The sequence below is a fragment of the Sinocyclocheilus rhinocerous genome, unplaced genomic scaffold (assembly GCF_001515625.1).
Source record: "Sinocyclocheilus rhinocerous isolate Xijiao unplaced genomic scaffold, SAMN03320098_v1.1 scaffold5888, whole genome shotgun sequence".
NCBI lineage: Eukaryota > Metazoa > Chordata > Actinopteri > Cypriniformes > Cyprinidae > Sinocyclocheilus > Sinocyclocheilus rhinocerous.
Genome location: NW_015640065.1, coordinates 42,735 through 51,640, shown reverse-complemented (window position 1 = coordinate 51,640; position 8,906 = coordinate 42,735). Strand labels below are relative to the sequence as shown.

General features: G+C 48.5%; 1 long non-coding RNA gene across 1 annotated transcript in view; it reads left to right on the top strand.

Moving 5' to 3' along the window:
• Positions 1-3,435: 3,435 nt before the first annotated feature.
• LOC107752492 (uncharacterized) overlaps positions 3,436-8,906 on the top strand; it is a 22,719-nt gene continuing 17,248 nt past the window's right edge. Inside the window, exons 1-2 of the long non-coding RNA XR_001641362.1 lie at positions 3,436-3,483; positions 6,447-6,468. This is a non-coding gene — a long non-coding RNA (uncharacterized LOC107752492). The remainder of the gene's footprint in view (positions 3,484-6,446; positions 6,469-8,906) is intronic.

The window sequence follows — 8,906 nt, the reverse complement described above, 5'->3', positions numbered from 1 at the left end:
TCTGCTCACACTGTCAAAGGCCAGACTTTGGGATGATGATTAACTGTGCAAAGTGCAAGAACCATTTCCACTACACATGTGCCAGAGTAAGAAGAAAGGTTGTGGATTGGTATTGTGAACAATGCAAAAAAAGTCAGAATGAAATGTACTTCAAAGCAAATTATTTAATACAGTACTAGTATTTTACAGTAAAACACTTGAATGTGTATTACAATAAACAGTTGCATAAAAAATGAATCTAAATCAAGCTATCTTTTTGGGACTATACATTTACAAAGGTTTGTTAATGCTCCACACACAATTACTATATCATCTAAGAGGTCAACCTGTGTGAGTGGAATAACAGTTGTCAGAATTTTGAAATTTTTCCGTCTACCTATTACTCTTTCAATGTGTATTCTCACATTAGACAAACGCCTTGATACGTCCACTTCTTGAGCAGAGAGCTGGTTTCTTCCTTTGGTAAAGTGTGGGATCCTAAGGGTGGCACCACGTGTGGCAAGCTCATCTCTGATGGTAAAATCACGATCTGCTAGTATCTCATCATTATGCACTAGGAGGTCATAAAATCCAGACTCAGCTGTAATTCGTTTATCCGAAACACGCCCACCCCAACCTGCCGAGAGAAAAGTAATTGCTCCTGCAGGTGACATGCCAACCAAATATTTAACAGTGTTGTGGCTTTTATAAGTTGAGTACGTCTGGGCTCTGGAGGTTAAATTTGTGGGTCTGTCAATCCAAATTTCTGTACAGTCAATAATGCACCTGCAACGTTTATATTTAGGTTTAAAACATTTTGGCATATTCTTTAATATTGCATGCTTGCTTGGCCACTTGATGATAGGCTTTAAAGTCGCAGAGATAACAGGGAGCCAACTTCTCAAAATTTTAGAGAGGTCACATTCTCTGACATTAAATCTGAAAGCAATATCCTTGTTGCTGAGCCCTAATCTTAGTTTCATTAGGATGGCTAATAGATGATCCTCCAGGTTCATAGAGTCACGCACAACCTCTACACTGTCTTTAAGTTTGTGAATAAACCACTCAAAAATGACACTGGTCAGACCTGTGAAAAACAGAACATGCACTGCTTTGCTCTTGATAGAGCTAAAGGAAAATTGTGTTTTTCTGAGTGTTGACTTTAGTTCCTCATTCTCAGATTTCAGTTTGTCGATCTCCAAACGCAGGTTGACACACTCTGTAGAAAGTTGGCTGTACTTGTGTTTCAGATCATCATGGAGAACCTTTGGGACTGTGGCTTCTGAAATAGAGAATAGATTGTAACTGACTTGTAAAAGATGCACTGTCACTTGTTTTAGTTTAGCTTTTCTCTATTATTTGATTACTTCAAACATCATGTGCTAAACAGAATAATGTTCAACTTCATTCACAACACAGTTCTGCTGTATTGAACAATATATAAACAGGATGACCTGATTCATCCTCCTAATAATGACTGCCCTACATTAGTTAAGATATCACAAGTTCTTACCAGTGCCAGGACCAGCACCATGCTCCATTCTGCAGTCATCTGAGGACAGGCAAGCTCCTGAAGATTCTGATGCAACCTCATCAGTAACTTCTTTGGACTGTGGGCAGTTTCATCCCTTTTTCTTTTTCTCTTAAATCTTATATATATTTATATACACCTTGCTACGTGTACTGCGTTAGGCTAACTGAGACTTGTCATTTGCACTTATATATTGTTGCTCTTTTGTTAGTTTTGACTGCTTTTATTGTCCTCATTTGTAAGTCGCTTTGGATAAAAGCGTCTGCTAAATGACTAAATGTAAATGTAAATGTAATGCTAAGGTGTTGCTATGCGGTTGCTAGGGTACCCAGGGCTGTTGCTAAGGTGTTGCTATGCGACTGCTTAGGTACTGGGGTGGTTGCTAAGGTGATGGTATGCGGTTGCTAGGGTAACCGGAGCAGTTGCTAAGGTGTTGCTAAATAGTTGCTAGGGTGCTGCTATGTGGTTGCTAGGGTACCCAGGGCGGTTGCTAAGGTGTTGCTATGCGGTTGCTAAGGTACTCGGGGTGGTTGATATGCAGTTGCTAGGTTACCCGGGGCAGTTGCAAAAGTGTTGCAATGCGGTTGCTTAGGTACTGGGGTGGTTGCTAGGGTGTTGATATGCGGTTGCTAAGTTGCTGCTATGTGGTTGCTAGGGTAACCGGGGCGGTTGCTAAGGTGTTGATATGCGGTTGCTAAGGTATTCGGGGTGGTTGCAAGTGAGTTGCTAGGGTACCAGGGGTGGTTGCTAAGGTGTTGCTATGCGGTTGCTAGATTACCCGGGGCGGTTGCTAAGGTCTTACTATGCGGTTGCTAAGGTACTCTCGTTGGTTGCTATGCTGTTGCTAAGGTGTTGCTATTCGGTTGCTAGGGTACCCTGGGCGGTTTGCTAATGTGTTAATATGCGTTTGCTAGGGTACCAGGTATCGTTGCTTGGGTGTTGCTATGCGGTTGCTAGGGTACCTAGGGCAGATGCTAGTGTACCTGGGGTGGTTGCTATGGTGTTGCTATGCTTTTACTAAGGTATTTGGGGTGGTTGCTAGGGTGTTGATAAGCGGTTGCTAGGGTACCCGGAGGGGTGCTAAGGTGTTGCTATGCAGTTGCTAGGGTGCTGCTATGCGTTTGCTATGGTATCCGGTATGGTTGCTAGGGTGTTGCTATGAGGTTGCTAGGGTACCCGGTGTGGTTGCTAAGGTGTTGCTATGCTGCGGTTGCTAGGGTACCCGGGGTGGTTGATAAGGTGTTGCTATGCGGTAGCTAAGGTACTCGGGTCGGTTGCTAAGGTGTTGCTATGAGGTTGCTAGGGTACCCAGGGTGGTTGCTAGGGTGTTGCTATGTGGTTGCTAGGGTACCCAGGGTGGTTGCTAAGGTGTTGCTATGCGGTTGATAAGGTGATGCTATGCGATTTCTAGGGTACCTGGGGCTGTTGATAAGGTGTTGCTATGCGGTTGCTAGGGTGCTGCTAAGTGGTTGCTAGGGTACACAGAGCAATTGTTGGGGTATTGCTATGTGGTTGCTAGGGTATCCATGATGGTTGCTAAGGTGTTGCAATGCGGTAGCTAAGGTACTCGGGGCGGTTGCTAAGGTCTTGCTATGAGGTTGCAAGGGTACCCGGGGTGGTTGCTAAGGTGTTGCTATGCGGTTGCTAGGGTGTTGCTATTTGGTTGCTGAGGTACTCGGGGTGGTTGCTAAGGTGTAGCTTTGCGGTTGCTACGGTACCCAGAGCAGTTGCTAGGGTGTTGCTATGCGGTTGCTAGGGTACCATGGGCGGTGGCTAAGGTGTTGCTATGTGGTTGCTAGGGTACTCGGGGTGGTTGCTAGAGTTTTGCTATGCGGTTGCTAAGGTGTTGCTATGCGATTGCTAGAGTGTTGCTATGCGGTTGCTAGGGTACCCAGGGCCGTTGCTAGAGTGTTGCTATATGGTTGCTAAGGTGTTGCTATGCGGTTGCTAGGGTACCCAGGGTGGTTGCTAAGGTGTTGCTATGCGGTTGATAAGGTGATGCTATGCGATTTCTAGGGTACCTGGGGCTGTTGATAAGGTGTTGCTATGCGGTTGCTAGGGTGCTGCTAAGTGGTTGCTAGGGTACACAGAGCAATTGTTGGGGTATTGCTATGTGGTTGCTAGGGTATCCATGATGGTTGCTAAGTGCGGTAGCTGCGGTAGCTAAGGTACTCGGGGCGGTTGCTAAGGTCTTGCTATGAGGTTGCAAGGGTACCTGCTAAGGTGGTGTAGCTTTGCGGTTGCTACGGTACCCAGAGCAGTTGCTAGGGTGTTGCTATGCGGTTGCTAGGGTACCATGGGCGGTGGCTAAGGTGTTGCTATGTGGTTGCTAGGGTACTCGGGGTGGTTGCTAGAGTTTTGCTATGCGGTTGCTAAGGTGTTGCTATGCGATTGCTAGAGTGTTGCTATGCGGTTGCTAGGGTACCCAGGGCCGTTGCTAGAGTGTTGCTATATGGTTGCTAAGGTCTTGCTATGCGGTTGCTAGGGTACCCGGGGCGAATGCTAAGGTGTTGCTATGCTGTTGCTAGGGTACCCGGAGCAATTGATGGGGTGTTGCCATGTGGTTGCTAGGGTACCCGTGATGGTTGCTAAGGTGTTGCTATGCGGTTGCTAGGGTACCCGGGGCTGTGGCTATGGTGTTGCTATGCGGATGCTAGGGTGCTGCTTTGTGGTTGCTATGGTAACCGGGGCAGTTGCTAAGGTGTTGCTCTGCAGATGCTAAGGTACTCGGTGTGTTTGCTATGCAGTTGCTAGGGTATCCGGGGCAGTTACGAAGGAGTTGCTATTCGGTTACCAAGGTATTAGAGGTGGTTGCTAGGGTGTTGCTATGCGGTTGCTAGGGTACCCAGGCCCGTTGCTATGCGGTTGCTAAGGTGTTGCTATGCGGTTGCTAGGGTACCCGGGGCTGTTGCTAAGGTGTTGCTATGTGATTGCTTAGGTACTGGGGTGGTTGCTAAGGTGTTGGTATGCGGTTTCTATGGTACCCGGAGTGGTTGCTAAGGTTTTGCTAAATAGTTGCTAGGGTGCTGCTATGTGGTTGCTAGGTTACCCGGGGCGGTTGCTAAGGTTTTGCTGTGCAGTTGCTAAGGTACTCGGAGTGGTTGATATGCAGTTGCTAGGGTACCCTGGGCAGTTGCTAAGGTGTTGCAATGTGGTTGCTTAGGTACTGGGGTGGTTGCTAGGGTGTTGATATGCGGTTGCTAAGTTGCTGCTATGTGGTTGCTAGGTTAACCAGGGCGGTTGCTAAGGTGTTGCTATGCGGTTGCTAAGGTATTCGGGGTGGTTGCAATTGAATTGTTATGCGGTTGCTAGGGTACCAGGGGTGGTTGCTAAGGTGTTGCTATGCTGTTGCTAGGTTACCCGGGGCGGTTGCTAAGGTCTTACTATGCGGTTGCTAAGGTACTCTGGTTGGTTGCTATGCTGTTGCTAAGGTGTTGCTATTCGGTTGCTAGGGTACCCGGGGCGGTTGCTAATGTGTTAATATGCGGTTGCTATGGTACCAAGAGCAGTTGCTGGGGTGTTGCTATGTGGTTGCTAGGGTACCCGGGATGGTTGCTAAGGTGTTGCTATGCGGTTGCTAAAGTGTTGCTATGCTGTTGCTAGGGTGCTGCTAAGTGGTTGCTAGGGTACCAAAAGCAGTTGCTGGGGTTTTGCTATGTGGTTGCTAGGCTACCCGGGATGGTTGCTAAGGTGTTGCTATGTGGTTGCTAGGGTACCTGTAGCTGTTGCTAGGGTGTTGCTATGCGATTGCTAAAGTGTTGCTATGCAGTTGCTAGGGTGCTGCTAAGTGGTTGCTAGGGTACCTGGGGTGGTTGCTAAGGTGTTGAAATTCGGTTGCTTAGGTACTCGGGTGGTTGCTAGAGTGTTGCTATGCGGTTGCTAAGGTGTTGCTATGCAGTTGCTAGGGTGCTGCTATGCGTTTGCTAGGGTACCGGGGATCGTTGCTTGGGTGTTGCTATGCGGTTGCTAGGGTACCTAGGGCAGTTGCTACTGTACTTGGGGCGGTTGCTATGCTGTTGCAATGCTTTTACTAAGGTATTTGGGGTGGTTGCTAGGGTGTTGATATGCGGTTGCTAGGGTACCCGGAGGGGTGAAAAGGTGTTGCTAAGTAGTTGCTACGGTGCTGTTATGTGGTTGCTTGGGTACCCGGTGCGGTTGATAAGGTTTTGCTATGCGGTTGGTAAGGTACTCAGGGTGCTTGAAATGCAGTTGCTAGTGTACCCGGGATGGTTGCTAAGGTGTTGCTATGCGGTTGCTAGGGTACCCGGGGCTGTTGCTAAGGTGTTGCTATGCGGTTGCTTAGGTACTGGGGTGGTTGCTAAGGTGTTGCTATGCGGTTGCTAGGGTACCCGGGGCTGTTGCTAAGGTGTTGCTATGCGGTTGCTTAGGTACTGGGGTGGTTGCTAAGGTGTTGCTATGCGGTTGCTATGGTACCCGGAACCGTTGCTAAGGTTTTGCTAAGTAGTTGCCAGGGTGATGCTATGTGGTTGCTTGGGTACTTTGGGCTGTTGCTAAGGTGTTGAAATGCGGTTACTTAGGTACTGGGGTGGTTGCTAGGGTGTTGCTATTCGGTTGCTAAAGTGTTGCTATGCAGTTGCTAGGGTGCTGCTATGTGGTTGCTAGGGTACCCGGGGCGGTTGCTAAGCCATTGCTCTGCTGTTGCTAAGGTACTCAGTGTTTTTGCTATGCAGTTGCTAGGGTACCCGGGGCAGTAGCTAAGGTGTTGCTATGCGGTTACTAAGGTATTAGGGGTTGTTGCTAGGGTGTTGCTATGCGGTTTCTACGGTACCCAGGGCGGTTGCTAAGGTGTTGCAATGCTATTGCTAGAATGTTGCTATGCGGTTGCTAGGGTACCCAGGGCCGTTGCTAGGGTGCTGCTATATGGTTGCTAAAGTCTTACCAAGCGTTTGTTAGGGTACCCAGGGTGAATGCTAAGGTGTTGCTATGCGGTTGCTAGGGTACCCAGAGCAATTGCTGGCGTGTTGCTATGTGGTTGCAAGGGGACCCATGACAGTTGCTAAGGTGTTGCTATGCGGTTGCTAAGGAATTAGGGGTGGTTGCTAGGTTGTTACTATGCGGATACTAGGGTACCCACGGCCGTTGCCAAGGTGTTGCTCTGCGGTTGCTAAGGTACTCGGTGTGTTTGCTATGCAGTTGCTAGGGTATCCGGGGCAGTTACTAAGGTGTTGCTATGCGGTTACTAAGGAATTAGGGGTGGTTGCTAGGGTGTTGCTATGCGGTTGCTAGGGTATCCAGGGCCGTTAGTATGGTGTTGCTATGTGGTTGCTAGGGTAACCAGAGCAGTTGCTGGGGTGTTGCTACATGGTTGCTAGTGTACCAGGGATGGTTGCTAAGGTGTTGCTATGCGGTTGCTAGGGTACCCGGGGCTGTTGCTAAGGTGTTGCTATGCGGTTGCTTAGGTACTGGGGTGGTTGCTAAGGTGTTGCTATGCGGTTGCTATGGTAGCCGGAACCGTTGCTAAGGTTTTGCTAAGTAGTTGCGAGGGTGATGCTATGTGGTTGCTAGGGTAACCGGGGCGGTTGCTAAGGTGTTGCGATGCGGTTGCTAAGGTGCTGCTATGCGGTTGCTAAGGTATTTGGGGTGGTTGCTAAGGTCTTACTATGCGGTTGCTAAGGTACTCTGTTTGGTTGCTATGCGGTTGCTAAGGTACCCGGGGCAGTTGCTAAGGTGTTGCTATTCGGTTGCTTGGGTACCTTGGGCTGTTGCTAAGGTGTTGAAATGCGGTTACTTAGGTACTGGGGTGGTTGCTAGGGTGTTGCTATTTGGTTGCTAAAGTGTTGCTATGCAGTTGCTAGGGTGCTGCTATGTGGTTGCTAGGGTACCCGGGGCGGTTGCTAAGGTGTTGCAATGCGGTTGCTTAGGTACTGGGGTGGTTGCTAGGGTGTTGCTATGCGGTTGATAAGGTGTTGCTATGCAGTTGCTAGGGTGCTGCTGTGCATTTGCTATGGTACCCGGTATGGTTGCTAGGGAGTTGCTATGAGGCTGCTAGGGTACCCGGGTTGGTTGCTAAGGTGTTGCTATGCTGCGGTTCCTAGGGTTCCAAGAGTGGTTGCTAAGGTGTTGCTAAGCAATAGCTAAGGTACTCGGGGCGGTTGCTAAGGTGTTGCTATGAGGTTGCTAGGGTACGCGGGGTGGTTGCTAGAGTGTTGCAATGCGGTTGCTAGGGTTCCCAGGGCGGTTGCTAAGGTGTTGCAATATGGTTGGTAGGGTGCTGCAATGTGGTTGCTAGAGTACCTGGGGCGGTTGCTAAGGTGTTGCTCTGCTGTTGCTAAGGTACTCGGTGTGTTTGCTATGCAGTTGCTAGTGTACCCTGGGCAGTAGCTAAGGTGTTGCTATGCGGTTATTAAGGTATTGGGGGTTGGTGCTAGGGTGTTGCTATGCGGTTTCTAGGATACCCAGGGCGGTTGCTAAGGTGTTGCAATGCTATTGCTAGAGTGTTGCTATGCGGTTGCTAGGGTACCCAGGGCCGTTGCTAGGGTCTTGCTATATGGTTGCTAAGGTCTTACTATGCGGTTGCTAGGGTACCCCGGGTGAATGCTAAGCTGTTGCTATGCGGTTGCTAGGGTACCCAGAGCAATTGCTGGGGTGTTGCTATGTGGTTGCAAGGGGACCCGTGACAGTTGCTAAGGTGTTGCTATGCGGTTGCTAGGGTGCCCCGGGCTGTTGCTAAGGTGTTGCTATGCGGATACTAAGGTATAAGGGGTGGTTGCTAGGGTGTTGCTCTGCGGTTGCTAAGGTACACGGTGTGTTTACTATGTAGTTGCTAGGTTAGCCGGGGCAGTTACTAAGGTGTTAGTACTAAATCGTGTTTGGTCTCGTACCGCGCGCTTTGCTTGGCCATTTGTTGTGATAAACAGGAAAGTGTGTCCAGCTGAATTCAATTTGAGTTTTATTTATTTATTTATTTTATTTATTTAGTCATTTAGCAGACGCTTTTATCCAAAGCGACTTACAAATGAGGACTATAAAAGCAGTCAAAACTAACAAAAGAGCAACAATATATAAGTGCAAATGACAAGACCTGCCAAGAGATCATTGCAATAGTCCAGCCTGGATAGGACAAGAGCTTGAACAAGGAGTTGTGTTGCATGTTCTGAAAGAAAGGACCTGATCTTCCTAATGTTGTATAAAGCAAATCTGCAGGACCGGGCAGTTTTAGCAATGTGGTCTGAGAAATTCAGCTTATCATCAATCACAACTCCAAGGTTTCTAGCTGTTTTTGAAGGAGTTATGGTTGATGAGCCTAACCGGGGCGGTTGCTAAGGTGTTGCTATGCGGTTGTTAAGCCTATGAGTTTTGTTAAACGAATAAAAAAGAAGCTTAGTTTACCGCGGAAGCGGTCGTGTGAAGACCGAAGAGTGTAAAGACCATCGAC